General features: G+C 35.6%; 1 non-coding gene across 1 annotated transcript; it reads left to right on the forward strand.

Annotated features, from left to right (window-relative positions):
• The first annotated feature begins 12,464 nt into the window (after positions 1–12,464).
• On the forward strand, positions 12,465–12,571 carry LOC115724384 (small nucleolar RNA R71). Its single transcript, XR_004013177.1, has one exon. It is a non-coding gene; the product is annotated as a small nucleolar RNA R71 (small nucleolar RNA).
• Positions 12,572–16,790: the final 4,219 nt, after the last annotated feature.

Raw genomic sequence — 16,790 nt, forward strand, 5'->3', positions numbered from 1 at the left:
TCATGGTCATAATAATAACCATCCTTATAATATCCATCTTTTACATAACCATCGTCGTCATCCTCCTCTTCCATGTCTTCAGGGTTTTGGTCATCGTCGATGCCATCACACAAGTTTTCAGCTTTTTCTCCTTAGTTTTCAATATTAGTAGTATCTCCTTCTCTTGCACGACCTAGTTAGAGATCGGGGGCGAGGCACTACAACAAATAAGTTCAATAGCGGCGGACTTATTAGCAGCGGACACAATCCGCTGCTTATTAGCAGCGAACACAATCCGCCGCTAATTAATAAAAAAAATTAATTACTATTAGCGGCGGACTATCCGCCGCTAATACCCCTATATATATCCTATCATACCCTCATTCCCCATTTCCCCCTCTTTTCTCTTCAAAACTCAAACCCTGATTTATCATCCCCATTCCGACCGCCCCTTTTGTTCTTGTTGTTCTTCCTCAAAAATCCTCCCAAGGTATGCGTATTTTATTACTCCGCCCATTTTTCTTGTTGTTTTAGTTGATTTTTGTTGAAGATTGATATGTTTTATTTAATTTTATTACTCCCATTCCGTTTTTCTCTTTGTTGCTTCAATTGATATTTTTTTGCTTTCTTTATTTTTGAACCTAGCACTGGCCAGAGATGGAGGAGGGTTGTTTTCGTGCAAAAATTCAAAATAAACGGCCCCAAAGTCCTAGACAACTCACTGTAAGTCATCTCCAATCTTCATTGTTTTTAACATTTTTTTTTTTAAATGTCTTTGTTTGTTTCAAGATCACTGTAAATTATTTAGGGTTAGTGTTCTTAAATTTTGGATTTTTTTTTTTTGTTGATCTGCTCTGTCTATGTATATATATATTTTTTTTTGTTCTGTGTATATATATTATATCAGTATATATATTTTTGAAAGATAATATATTTTTTGTGTATTATATATATAGATTATTTAAATGTATATGTAAAATATATATGTGTTTTTTATTTATGTGTATATATATAAGGTATATATAATTATGATAGATTTATTTATATTCTAAATATATTTTATAAAGTTTATATATATATATATTATTGTATGTTATTTGTATTTTTTAAATTTATTTGTCTTTAAAATTGTTATTTTTTCAAATTCATCAAAAAGATCTTTAGGAGTTTCAAGGAACTGGACACAATTTTGTTTTGGTGAAATGTATATTTTTATTAACGTGTATCTTTTTTTGTATTATTTTTTATTTTTAGTTTAGTTAATTATTTTTATTAGGTTTGTTAAAGATGTAATATCTTAAGAAAATGAGAATAATGAAAATATTAAAAAAGTATAATTTAAAATAAATTTGTTTTATTAAGATAAATTTTTAAGTTTAGGAACTAATTAAAAAATTAGTTTATATTTTAATCAATAATATAAAATTTTAAATTATATTAATATGTTTAAAAAAATAATAATTTATATTTATATAATTTTAGAAGTTAAGTTTAGTAATTTGACATTTTTTAAATAAATTAATAAATAACTTAAATATTTAAAATTCTAAAGCTTTTTTTTTTATGCAAAAAATTTAAATAAGAGGACTTTATTTATTTTTTAATTTAAATATAAATTATAATTAAATGAATAAAATTTTTATTTAAATTGTTAAGAAATAATTTGTTAATATAATTTTATGTTGGTTTAATTTTATTATCATAAAAAGTTAAGAATAATGAAAAATTAAAAAATATAATTTAATATTATTTTGTTTTATAAAAGTAAATTATTATTTTAGGAATTAAATAAAAAAATTAGTTTAAATTATAATCAATTATATAAATTTTTAAATAATAATAATTTGTTTTAAAAAATTATTAATTTATATTTATCTAATTTTAGAAAATATGTTTAGTAATATGTTATTTTTTAAATAAATTAATAAATATCATAAATACTAAAAATTAAAAAGGTAATAAAGAAGAATTTGTTAATTTTTTTTAATTTAATAATTTATTGTGATTAAATAAATAAATTTTTTATTTAAATTTTTAAAAAATAAATTGTTAATATTATTACTATACTTAAAAGATGAAATAATATGTGTCTAATTCATAAAATATTCATAAAATTTTATAATAATAGTTAATAATAAGTGGTTGAAAAGAATATATCAATGCTTTGGTATACTTATAAATATATACCATATGTGCATATGTGCTTTATTCAACTCTTATTTTTAACCAAGCTGAGCTGGGAAATCTAACACTGGGTTTATCATCAAATCAAGCATATGTGCCTTTTCCACCACAAGCTTCGGAAACTCGTAACGATAATAATCCGGATCAAGACTTTATAATTCGAGACCTTAATGAAGATGTTATGGAATAATTTGTTTATGCTTTTTAATAATTTAGTTTAATTTTGAGATAATATTGTAATAGAATTAATGTTAAAGTAATTTAGTTTGAGACAATTTTAAATTATTAATAAATTTTATTGGATTTAAATTATATTAATTGTAATTTGATTTATTATATATTTATAATTAATTAACTATTTATATATTTAAATAACTTATTTACAATTTTTTTTTATTTTTAATTAGCATTAGCGACGTCGCATTAGCGGGGGGACCCCGCTGCTAATGTTCTCTGCTGTCTCGAAACACGAAACTGACAAAGAGCATTAGCGGCGGGGTCCCGCCGCTAATGATATTATTAGCGAATACCATTAGCGGCGGGAACCAATTCCGTCGCTAATGGTATTAATAGCGGCCACTTATTAGCGGCGGACCATTAGCGGGGGACTTCCGCCGCTAATACCCTATAGCGGCCGATTTGGGGGTATTAGCGGCGGAGTGGTTCGCCGCTAATATAGTAAAATGTTGTAGTGAGGGAGTCCATCTCCTCCATAACAGTATCTTAAGGAGCTTTCTTGCCTATATGTTTTTGAGTGAACACCATGGTCAAGGTGTTGTGGTGGCTATCAAGCTTTCTTAAGCTCTTCATAATGTACCAAAACATTTATCGAGATTTTTGGAAACTAAATAAAATAGAGCTTTAGAAATAAATAAAATAGTAAATAATATACACGTGATTTTTACGTGGTTCGGGCGTTAATAATCCCTAGTCCATGATTCAGTTGTATTGGCCATTTGGCAAGTATTTGAATAATACAATATATGTTTAAAGTATAAACCCTAGCTCTTGTTGCGATATTTAGCATACGCAAGTGTACGTATCGTTTCAAGTAGTAGACTCACTAGGAGTGAGGTCGATCCCACAGGGAGTGTAGTTAAGTACTTTGAAATTAAAATTTTACTTCTATTTGATTAAATAAAAGATAGGAAAAAAAACAGTGAAGTATAAGAAAAATAGTTGGAAGCAACAATTCGAGAAAATTAATAGTTAATAAACTAGGGTGTCGATTTCAATTGTTTCTATTGAATATGGTCTAATATGATTATTTTCCTAATATTAATTCCTATGCAATAGCAGGTTTACTAAGGTAATTTATAGTCTTCTCAGATATATAAACCTCAATTACATGCAAACTTTCTACTCTCGTGATAAATTTAACATGCAACATGCATTAAACACAGAAACCCTATAAGCTATCTAAACCATATAGGTACTCTCGTCCTATATCGAAATTCAGTTCTATTCTACTATAGCATATTTGACACTCACTTCTCAGATCTCGCATCAAAATCATAAACAGTTAATTGGTGGCCAGGCAATTAAAAGTAATTAAGCACAAATAAAATAGAATACATAAAAATTAGGGGGAAAATAAATCATATTAAAACCATAAAATAATGTTAAATAATATCCATCTAACCCTAATTAAAGTGTTTAGTTACTCATGTTCAATGCAGCACAAATACACATATTAACTGATAGAAAAGAGATGAAAAATACAGAAGAGAAGAAAAGAAGAATGCTGAAAAATCCTGAGCAGTATGTCTTCAATATTGCAGCTGATCTCCCTATTCTGTATCTGAACTCTCACTTTTTCTCTCTGAGATTGCTTGCTTAAATCCACTCTCTACTGCTCTTTATATAGGTATTCAGGTCCCTCAAAAGGTGGAAAACCGCACTGTTTAAATTCCATTCGGATTTGAAATATCTGGAAAAATCTCACTCCAGCTTTTCTAGATATTTCTCTCTGTTGACAAAGAGGCGGGCCGCGGCATGCTAAATCCATGTCGCGGCCCGTGTGGCCATTAGATTGCTTCCGTGGACTTCTTCCAAGTAGGCGGGCCGTGGCATGCTAATACCATGCCGCGGCCCGTGTTGATCTCTGCACCCAACTTCCACTTGTTTCTATCTTTATCCGAATTTGATTCTGATATTTTCCACCAGGATATTTTCATTCGATATTTTATCCTTTTTCTTCTGATATTTTCTAACTCTTCATCTATTTTAAATCTGCAAAACTAAAAGATAAAAGCGTGAAAATGCTCCAACCATAATTTAAATTAAACCGAAAAATGTGCTAAAATTAACCTAAATTAAATACTAAAAATATCCTAACAAAATTCTCCCAAACTAAGGTTTTACTCGTCCTCGAGTAAAACACTCATTAAACAAGTCAATCTCCAAAACATGAGAAATTTCAAGTAGTCTCAATAACATGATTAAAAAAAAAAAAATTCACTTATGCATATAATCCAGAATTTTCATTTAGCTCGTGAAACCATAGAATGCAATTAACTAACAATTAAACCACTTTATGCATGCCAATTACAATCATCAATCCACTAACCCAAAATTCCATATGCTTGCAATACTTACTATTCTCCACTAATATAGATTAATGCACAACTAAGAATCAGAAGGTCTTTCTAGGCTTGTAATGTTAAGCTTAGGGTAAAGGTAGTTGAAATGGTCATTTAGACTTGTCTATACCATAAGCTTCTCCAATCATGCCAATCCCAATACCCCTTTTTCTAATTACATGAGAGATATATTTTTATTTCTTTTTTTCAACAAGATTGCAACAACTTTCTATTTATTTTTTTTTCTAGATTTGACACTGGTTGTCAGATTTTCTTTTTTTTTCTTTTCTGTTTTTTTTTCAAGTTGTTGCCAATCAATTTTTTTTTTTTTTATATTCTCTCAATTTTCACACCTTTTCCACACACATACAACAATTTTCCCATCCAAATTCCCCCAAACTAAAGATCCACTTATGGTATAATTAGGGTTGAATGTTTTGGATATTTATGGGTTTATCTTTTTAGGCTCAATATGTGTAGAACAAAGAATAGGTTAAGGCTCAAAAAGGGTAACTAGGATAATAAAAAAAAATTACAAGGATGGCTTGAAAGGCACAATCGATCCAAAAGAATGCCTAAATCACTTTCCTAGTCATGCATAATTTATTATTTCGCCTCAAATAGCAAGCAAGCAAGTTCTAGAATTTTCTAAACAACTTTCCACATTCCACAATCAGCATACATAAAATAATTCAATTACTAGCAAATTACCTAATATGATTCCATGTTCTTTCGAGTATAAAATTGAAATTAGTCAAGAATGTAATATCACCAAGCACACGGATGTTCCGAAAATAAGTGAACTTTTCAAATCATGCTATCTACCTACTTTTAAATTGACTCATATTAAGAAAATTGACTTAAAACAATAAAAAAACTAAAAACTAAAACTAAATAATTTTTTTTTTTTAAGTAACCCCCCCCCCCCCAAACTAAAGTGACACATTGTCCCCAATGTGACATTAAAGAAAAGAGAAAGGAAACTTACCTGAGCGCCACATCAGTATGGCGGTGGAGGTGGTGGTGGCTGGTATGGTTGCCACGGTGGGGGCTGCGAGAAATGGTCAGCATCCTCTGAGTTCATTGTCCACCTCGAAAAAGCAGAATTCAATTCTTGGACTTGTCTCTGAGCAAAATGATGTTGTTGCTCAAGATATGCATTGTAATACGCAGCTTGTGCTTGATGAGCCTGAACAAGATACTGGTTAGACTGAACCAGATAATGGTTTTGCCTTATGAGATGATCCAGTCTATCATGAGTGCCCTGGGTGTGGGTGTCCAATGGTGGCTCAGGCTGTGACATAGGTGGCACTGATGCACTGGTGCCAGCGCCTGCTACGTCCTCCTCCTCAACATCAGCATCACCCTTTTGGCATTTGCGTGCTTCTTCTGGCGGCTCTAATGAGGCAAGAGGGAAGTCATAGTAGATCCGACGAGAGATGGTCTGCATGGGCGCTTTTAAGACGTCTCCTTCAATCCCAGGAACACCCTGTTGCAAGCATAAGGCAGTGATTAGGGCACTGTGCACTGGCCCCGCTATTGTCTTCATCTCAGCAAAATGGTTGATGTTTCTCAAGATAACCCAACCAATGTCGAATGTCATTTTAGCCATAATAGCATAAACTATGACGCATCGCTCATAGTCTAAGGATGAAGTGTGTGACGTCGACAGTATTCTAGAGTTAACAAAATATGTCCAGGCTCTGGCTTCTGGGTTGAGTTGCCACCAGTAAAGGAATTTTTGGTTTTGATTCCCTTCAACATGAAATCGAGTGCCCTCCTGCCCCAACTCTTGGGCAATTGCAACATCAGATAAGACCTCTCTATCAAGTGCTATCCTTCTTTCATCTTGATCTGCACTTAGAGTAGGAAGGCTAAAAAAATTGTTGATGGATTCTACAGTGACTGAGACACTTACTCCCCGAACATAAACAGTGTTGTTGCCCCCTTTGTATGGGTAATTTGCAAAAAATTCACACACTATATTCTGATTAGCTTTCCCAACATGCTCTGCATCACAGAATTTCTGCCATTGCCGTCGGGCAATCTCCCCTCTAATTACTTCATACCCCAAATCACGCTCAAAAGGTGTATCTTGATATTCAAAACCCCTTTCCCGAATTATACTCCTCTTAATCAACTTCTCATACCTTTTAGCCGCTGGGTTATTCACAAACCTTGTAATTTGTTGATTTTGATCATCTTGAGGATTAGGGGCATGTGATGATGAACCTTGCATGCAACGATTTGCTCGTGTTTTGACTCTTTTGGTGGCCATACCAATCAATTAGCCAATAATAATTTTTAGTGTAAAAAAAAATTTTGGGCAGCACCTCCCCTGTATTTTCCTCTTTTCCCAAATTATTTTCTAACAAAAACTCAAATGAAATCCCAGCAATAATTCCACAACAGCCAATATAGTTCTCCACAGTAATCAAATAACACACAATCCAAACTAATTTCTCTTAAAACACCACTGTTATGAAGAGAAAAAAAACTTACTTGAAGAATAAAATCTGGTTGCACCCCAGATTTCCAATGAGCTTCTCTGAAATTGGTGGTTGGGTTTTGGTTGTGGATGATTGGTGAACAAAATTGGTGTTTTGGGAGAGAAAAAATGGAGAAAAATAGGATTTTTAGGGTGTTTTCTCGTGGCTGGTTCGTTGCTGGAAAAAAAAAAAGGAAAATTTGAAATTTTCATTGGGGACGAAGCTCTTTTCCCCTGATTTGTGCTTAGCGTGCCGCGGCATGCTTAATAAAGGGTGGAGCATGCCGCGGCCCGTGTCTCTTTGCAGGCATCTTCTAAATTGGGCATGCCGCGGCCCGTGTTTTAGCATGCCGCGGCCCGTGTGCTTCCTTCATGTGATACGACATGTAGTTCTCCTGCAGGGTTAAATATTAAAGAATTCTTTTTAAACACTAAAAATTAATTAAATTGACTAGTTTTCACGATTTCCACGGTTTTTACACAGCTTTTTATTATTTATTTTTTTTTCTTTTTATTTTTTATTTTTTTATTTTTTTTTTAACTAAGAATGTAAGATTTAAAACTAAAGTTTACTAAAAAAAACTACCAATAAATAAATAATTTAAAATGCTGAAGGTCCCCTTTACAGAGGCACCAATTGACTAACTTTCTTGGCTTCATCAATGTGGCCTCCCAAATAAGGTTTCAATCGTTGACCATTGACTTTGAAAGTCTCTGGTTTTTCTCCTTTAACTTCTACCGCGCCATATGGGAAAACTTGAACCACAGTGAACGGTCCTGACCACCTTGATTTCAATTTTCCAAGAAAAAGCTTCAATCTGGAATTATATAATAGAACTTGTTGGCCAGGCTGGAACTCTTTTCTTGCTAAATGTCTATCATGCCATCTTTTTGTTTTCTCTTTATAGATCTTGGCATTTTCATAAGCCTCGTTACGAAACTCATCCATCTCATTAAGTTGTAACAACCTCTTTTCTCCTGCTGCCGCCAAGTCCATATTTAATGTCTTCATGGCCCAGAATGCTTTGTGCTCTAATTCCACTGGAAGATGACAAGCCTTACCATAGACCAACCGATAGGGAGACATTCCTATTGGTGTTTTGAACGCTGTTCTATAAGCCCATAATGCATCATCCAGATTCTTAGCCCAATCTTTTCTTGACCGTTGAACCGTCTTCTCCAGAATTAATTTAATCTCCCTATTGGAAACTTCTGCTTGCCCATTACTCTGAGGATGATAAGGGAGTGCAGTTCTATGGCGTACTCCATATCTTGCAAGTAGAGCTTCAAACTGTTTGTTGCAAAAGTGGCTCCCTTCATCACTAATAATTGCTCTAGGCGTTCCAAATCGAGTGAAAATATTTTTCTGAAGAAAGTTGAGCAATGTTTTACCGTCATTCAAATGTGTTGCTGCTGCTTCTACCCATTTGGAGACATAATCCACAGCTAGTAGTATGTAGGCATTGTTGTAAGATGACGGAAAAGGTCCCATGAAATCAATGCCCCAAACATCAAAAAGTTCCACTTCCAATATTCCAGTCAAAGGCATTTCATTCCTTCTCGAGATATTCCCAGTTCTTTGACAACGATCACAGGATTGGACAAATTGGTGAGAATCTTTAAATAAAGTAGGCCAAAAGAATCCACTTTGTAAAATCTTTGCAGCAGTTCGATTCCCACTAAAGTGTCCCCCACATGGCAAGCTATGGCAATGAGTTAATATGGAAAACATCTCCTCTTCTGGCACACATCTTCTAATAATTTGGTCAGCACAATGCTTATAGAGGATAGGCTCCTCCCAATAATAGTGTTTGACTTCGGAGTAGAATTTCTTCAATTGTTGCCTTGTCAAGTCTGGTGGTATAATGTCCGCAGCCAAGTAGTTCACATAATCAGCAAACCAAGGTACAGTAGAATTCAAGAGAAATAGTTGCTCATCAGGGAAGTCCTCCTTAATCTGAACCTCCTTTGTATTCTGATTCTCTTCAAGTTCCAACCTTGATAAATGATCTGCCACTAAATTTTCCGTGCCCTTCTTATCTTTTATTTCTAGATCAAATTCTTGCAAAAGAAGAACCCATCGAATTAGTCTTGGTTTGGCATCCTTCTTAGTCATCAAGTATTTGATTGCTGAATGATCTGTATACACTATCACTTTATTGCCTATCAAGTAGGGTCGGAATTTGTCACATGCAAACACTATAGCCAGCATCCCTTTCTCTGTAGTAGCGTAATTCAGTTGAGCATCATTCAAGGTTCTGCTTGCATAGTAAATAGTTCTGAATACCTTGTCAACCCGTTGTCCCAACACTGCTCCAATCGCATAATCACTTGCATCACACATGATTTCAAAAGGTAATTCCCAATTTGGTGTAGTCACGATCGGTGCTGAGATTAACTTATCCTTGAGAATCTGGAATGCTTCAAGACAATTTTTCCCAAATTCAAAAGGTACTCCACTAGCGAGAAGATTAGATAAAGGTTTGGCAATTTTGGAGAAGTCTTTGATAAATCTTCTGTAGAACCTGGCATGACCCAAAAAGCTTCGAACTCCCTTAACTGAAACTGGAGGGGGCAAGTTCTCAATTGTAGATACTTTGGCTCTATCAACCTCAATACCTTCTTTTGAGATCTTATGTCCCAACACTATTCCTTCCGTAACCATGAAATGGCATTTTTCCCAGTTCAACACCAAATTAGAATCTTCACACCTAGTTAGTACCAATTCCAAGTTGCTTAGACATTGGTCAAACGATGAACCAAATACTGAAAAATCATCCATAAACACCTCGATGCATTTCTCTATTAGATCTGAAAATATGGCCATCATACACCTCTGGAATGTTGCTGGAGCATTACACAGCCCAAATGGCATTCGTCGAAAAGCAAAAGTACCATATGGACATGTGAATGTCGTTTTCTCTTGGTCTTCCGGTGCTATAGCTATTTGGTGATACCCTGAATACCCATCAAGGAAAGAGTAATACTCTTGGCCTGCCAACTTGTCTAACATCTGGTCAATGAATGGGAGTGGAAAGTGATCTTTTCTCGTGGCTTTGTTGAGTTTCCGGTAGTCTATGCAAATTCTCCATCCTGTGACTGTTCTGGTTGGGATGAGCTCATTCTTTTCATTCTTTACCACCGTCATCCCTCCTTTCTTTGGAACAACCTGGACTGGACTTACCCATTTACTATCTGAAATAGGATACGCTACCCCAGCATCTAACCACTTTAAGACTTCTTTTCTGACAACCTCCTTCATTGGTGGATTTAATCTTCGTTGTGCATCGATGGTAGGCTTCACTCCTTCCCCCATTAGGATTCTATGCATTACAGTTGAGGGGCTGATCCCTTTTATGTCTGCCAAAGTCCATCCAATGGCTTTCTTATGCTTCCTTAGAACCCGTAATAGCTTATCTGTCTCTATAGAAGATAGGGAAGATGCCACAATGACAGGAAGTGTCTTATTTTCTCCCAAATATTCGTACCTGAGATGATCCGGTAGGACTTTTAACTCTAGTTGAGGAGGCTTTTCAGTAGATGGGGCTGGCTTTGTAGGTATGACTCCTAACTCTTCATAGTATCTTCTATTCAAAGGTCCATAAGATTCGAGCCACATAGCATACTCATAAGCTTCCTTACCGTCTTGTTCCACCACCTCCTCTTGTACCAAAGTCAAATTAAGAGGGTCTTCAATGTGCGTCTTTGTCTCCACCAACTGGTCCACCACATCAATTGTGAAACAGTTGTCACTTGCCGTAGGGTAAGTCATAGCCTTGAGTACATTAAATACAACTTCATCTCCTTGTACTCGCAACTTTAACTCTCCTTTCTGGACATCAATTAGTGCTTTCCCTGTTGCCAAGAAGGGTCTCCCCAGGATGATAGGAACATTGTTGTCTTCTTCCATGTCAAGAACTATAAAATCAGCGGGAAATATAAATTTGTCCACCTTGACAAGAACATCTTCGATTACTCCTCTTGGATGGGCTAAAGAACGATCAACTAGCTGTAGTGTAACAGTTGTAGGTTTTGCTTTTCCTAGTTGAAGTCTCTTAAATACCGACAAAGGCATAAGGTTGATACTAGCCCCCAAATCACATAATGCATGAATATTCTCAATCTTTCCAATAGTGCATGGTATGGTAAAACTCCCAGGATCTTTCAGTTTAGGAGGGAGTTTCTTTTGAAGAATAGCACTACACTCCTCTGTTAGGGCCACTGTCTCAAAGTCTTCCATCTTTCTTTTCTTTGACAAAATCTCCTTCATGAATTTGACGTAGCTTGGCATTTGTTCAAGGGCTTCTGCAAAAGGAATGTTGATGTGCAGCTTTCTGAATACTTCAAGGAACTTACTAAACTGCTTGTCTGTATTAGTCTTGCGCAACCTCTGAGGATAGGGAATCTTTATATGATGGTCAATACTAATAGGGGGAGAAGTTTCTTTTTGCTGAAGACCATCAGTAGTCTTCTGCTTTTCTGGTGTAGGTGCTGGTTGTTCATCTTCATCATTCTCTGGCTTGGCTTGGCTCGGGCCATCATAACTCTTTCCACTTCTCAGAGTAATTGCTTTACAGTTCTCCTTAGGATTAACTTCAGTGGTGCTCGGCAGGTTTCCCTGAGGACGAGTTGCTATCTGCGTTGCTAGTTGCCCCATCTGAGTTTGCAAGTCTTTAATGGAAGATCTCGTCTCTGTCATGAATTGCAATAGTAAATCTGTTTGAAGACCAGAATTTCCACTATAGTTTTGAGTCTGTGGTTGCATTTGTGACTGGTTCTGATTTCTCTATTGATAGAACCCATTATTTCTACGATTACCTCCTTGATTAAACCCATAGTTGTTGTTGTTTTGAGAGTAATTTCCAATGGCTTTCGCTTCATCCATTGGCAAATCATCCACATCTGCCTGGCACTCAGAAAAGTGATGAAGACCTCTACATATCTCACAAACCACTTGAGCTTGTTTTACTTGATTGGACATTAATTTTGTTAGGGCCTCTACCTGAGCTGTCAACTTGGTAATAGCATCCACCGCATGCATACCTGCAACTTTTTTAGATGGACCTCTTTCTGTTGACCATTGTTGGTTAGTCATGGCCATCTCTTCAAGTAGTTCAAAAGCCTCATTAGCACTTTTCCTCATGAAAGCTCCACCAGCAGCAGCATCTATGAGTGTTCGGGTTTCATTCATCAACCCATTGTAAAAGTTGTGCACTTGCAGCCACTTCTCAATCCCATGATTAGGGCATTTTCTCAGTAAGTCCTTGAACCTCTCCCATGCTTCATAAAGAGATTCACTGTCCTGCTGGGTGAAGTTATTGATATCAGCTCTCAACTTGGCATTCTTTGCAGGAGGAAAGAACTTGGATAGGAATTTCAGGGCCAATTCCTCCCAAGTGTTGATAGAATGGGTTGGTAAAGAAATAAACCAACTTTTGGCTCGTTCCCTTAGTGAGAATGGGAACAACCTTAGTCTGATGGCGTCGTCGCTAACTCCGTTCATCTTGAACGTTTGGCACAGTTCTTCGAAATTGGCGAGGTGCATGTTTGGGTCTTCTGACGGCAGTCCCCCAAACTGGACTGAAGATTGAACCATCTGCAGTATGGCTGGCTTGATTTCAAAGTTGTTTGCGTCAACAGCAGGTGGCCTTATGCAGGATCGGGCCCCTGTCAAGTTAGGAAGTAAGTAGTCCCTCAGGCTACGGTCATTGTTGTTATGTCCATTAGCCTGGTCTTCTACACCTCCTCCGTTGTGTCCATTGTTACCATTATTGGCGTTGTCAGCCATGACTTCTTCTTGTTCAATCTCTAGTGCCGCTCTTTCCAATTTTCTCCTCCTTCTGTTTCTTCTACAGGTCTTTTCTATCTCAGGGTCAACAGGTAATCTGGCAATTGGTCCTTGACTTCTCATAAACTATTGAACCTGAAAGCAGAATAAGATCTTGAGACAACAGAGTTAGTACTTAAATTAGAAAGAAAAATCAAATTAGAACAAAATTTAATTTTTTTTAATAATATTAACTATCACTCCCCGGCAACGGCGCCAAAAACTTGTTGCGATATTTAGCACACGCAAGTGTACGTATCGTTTCAAGTAGTAGACTCACTAGGAGTGAGGTCGATCCCACAGGGAGTGTAGTTAAGTACTTTGAAATTAAACTTTTACTTCTATTTGATTAAATAAAAGATAGGAAAAAAAACAGTGAAGTATAAGAAAAATAGTTGGAAGCAACAATTCGAGAAAATTAATAGTTAATAAACTAGGGTGTCGATTTCAATTGTTTCTATTGAATATGGTCTAATATGATTATTTTCCTAATATTAATTCCTATGCAATAGCAGGTTTACTAAGGTAATTTATAGTCTTCTCAGATATATAAACCTCAATTACATGCAAACTTTCTACTCTCGTGATAAATTTAACATGCAACATGCATTAAACACAGAAACCCTATAAGCTATCTAAACCATATAGGTACTCTCGTCCTATATCGAAATTCAGTTCTATTCTACTATAGCATATTTGACACTCACTTCTCAGATCTCGCATCAAAATCATAAACAGTTAATTGGTGGCCAGGCAATTAAAAGTAATTAAGCACAAATAAAATAGAATACATAAAAATTAGGGGGAAAATAAATCATATTAAAACCATAAAACAATGTTAAACAATATCCATCTAACCCTAATTAAAGTGTTTAGTTACTCATGTTCAATGCAGCACAAATACACATATTAATTGATAGAAAAGAGATGAAAAATACAGAAGAGAAGAAAAGAAGAATGCTGAAAAATCCTGAGCAGTATGTCTTCAATATTGCAGCTGATCTCCCTATTCTGTATCTGAACTCTCACTTTTTCTCTCTGAGATTGCTTGCTTAAATCCACTCTCTACTGCTCTTTATATAGGTATTCAGGTCCCTCAAAAGGTGGAAAACCGCACTGTTTAAATTCCATTCGGATTTGAAATATCTGGAAAAATCTCACGCCAGCTTTTCCAGATATTTCTCTCTGTTGACAAAGAGGCGGGCCGCGGCATGCTAAATCCATGTCGCGGCCCGTGTGGCCATTAGATTGCTTCCGTGGACTTCTTCCAAGTAGGCGGGCCGTGGCATGCTAATACCATGCTGCGGCCCGTTTTGATCTCTGCACCCAACTTCCACTTGTTTCTATCTTTATCCGAATTTGATTCTGATATTTTCCACCAGGATATTTTCATTTGATATTTTATCCTTTTTCTTCTGACATTTTCTAACTCTTCATCTATTTTAAATCTGCAAAACTAAAAGATAAAAGCGTGAAAATGCTCCAACCATAATTTAAATTAAACCGAAAAATGTGCTAAAATTAACCTAAATTAAATACTAAAAATATCCTAACAGCTCTGCACTCCTTTTGTTTCTCTTGAAGAAAAAGAAATGTTGTCAAAGTTTTTGCTGAGGTTCAGCTAGTATCAATTTGTTCACCCTTTGTATATAAAAAGTGGGAGTATTTATATGCTTACATGTGGGTAAGGCCATTCCTTTTACCCACCTAGGGTTTTATCCCGTAGCCCATTGCAAGGACAAGTAAATACAACTTTGAATGTGACTGTCCGGTCTTGAAGAAAGTTCTTGATCGTGCGTTTCCCAGGAGTGGTGAGTACGTAGTACCGTCTAGATTAGTGACATGTGTTGCCCAAAGGTTTCTCCTTTATAAATTACTCTCTAGAAAAGTCGTCAGGAAAAAAGGCATGTCTAAAGGTGCGTATGCACAGTACCATGGCCTGGCACGGGGGACAAGATCTGATTCTGTGTTAGAAAAAAGGTGTAACCATCTATAAGTCAATTTCTGAAGAAATTTGATGTGGCCATCCATATTCATGTAGGAGTCGTCGTATGTGACCAATCTAGAAAGTCCTTACCTAGATGTCAGGTAGCCAAACCGTTGTTCTAGAACTTCATGGAGTTTGGGGACAAGTATGGTCCTTTCGCATCCTGGAGATGCTAACTGGGACAAAGGTAGCTCTCTGCACCAAACATTTATTAAACCCCTCCCGGATTAACGGGGCATCTCCACAAGGAATCGTGATGGTCATCTTTATTAATCCGGGAGGTTAACAAATCTTTGTCTCTAATTATGCCATGTTTCTCCTGCTAAAAAACATGGATAACAATATATATAATAAAATTGGTTTTTTTAAGTCGTATTTTGGCTTATGGAACATAGTAATTATTCTTATTATATATTAATATTTTCAATATAAAAATATAACTATAAACTATATAAGAAAATAATGTAAAAATAAAAATTAAGAAATAAAATGCAAAAAGATACTATATCTTTTTGACTTTTTCCAAAGAAACCTCATTCTTTCTGCGGCTTGGCCTGGTCAATACCTAGTTGGGTCGGGTTTCTTTTATTCCAATAAATCAAATTTAAATTATTTATTACATTTGAAAATATAAATACTTATTACTTATTATTAATATTAAATAATATTAAAATAATCATAAGGTCATAAGAAATATTGTTTTAATTCCTTTGATATATAATCACAATGTCGTTTTTTTAAATACTACTTAAATTACTTTGATCTAATTTATAATACACCAACACGTGTTTTTATCCGGAAGCTCACATCCATAAATTCTTTTGTTAATGTGATTTCGGGGATCATTCCCCTAATGCCTTCCCTTCTCTCCTTTGCCTTTTTCACGCTTGGCATCCAGGCATCTACGAAGGTCAACAGTAGACCAATTGTCTTCAAGAAAAATTTCTTCCACCCCATCATCCTAGTTAATTTAATCATTAGGGAGTTTTTTCTATCCCCTAACAGTAGACCTTTACACGAGTGTTGGGCCTATCATTTTGCACAAATCTGCCTCGCTAAGTAGAAGGGTGTCCAAGCCCAAAGGCATCAATGGCCTTCTTTCTCTGCATAGGTTGGTCGGTTGTATTCACATTTTTTCTAAGTGGAACTTGGAAAGTTTTTTGTTGGGGCTCACCTACCTTCCCATTCCCTTTGTCCTTTTAACGAGCAGAAGGTTTGATGTCGGCGAGGCTTGCCATTTTCTCTTTATGAGCAAGCTCTTCAAGAGCGTTCTCCTCATAATCTTCCTTTGTATCACCAAGTTTGGCTTGTAGACGTGCCAACATTTTTGTATCTTGAGTGAAAATTCTTCTTGCACCGCCAACTTTTGTGAGCCTCGACAAGCTCACCAACTATTCCAACCACTTCAGGGTCTTGTTCATAGAGTAATACCTATCTTTATAGTATCCATCCCTGATCTCACCATCATCCTCTTCTATTTCTCTATTGTCATTGGGTCAACATCATTCATTGTGGGATCATGGCCAGGATAAGTAGGTTGTGTGACAGTGGTTTTCCTGGTATCCACCACAGTTGCAAATACAAGGTAGCTTCAAATCTTCTTTCAACTCTGAATGAAAGCACCAAACTATTTACCAAGATTTTTGAAAAATGATTTAAATAAGAGCTTAAGAAATTAAATAAGTAAACAAAGGATGGAGATAAATGTTTTTACGTGGTTTGGGTGTTAATTAATCCTACTCC

Source organism: Cannabis sativa, chromosome 9, assembly GCF_029168945.1.
Source record: "Cannabis sativa cultivar Pink pepper isolate KNU-18-1 chromosome 9, ASM2916894v1, whole genome shotgun sequence".
Lineage (NCBI taxonomy): Eukaryota > Viridiplantae > Streptophyta > Magnoliopsida > Rosales > Cannabaceae > Cannabis > Cannabis sativa.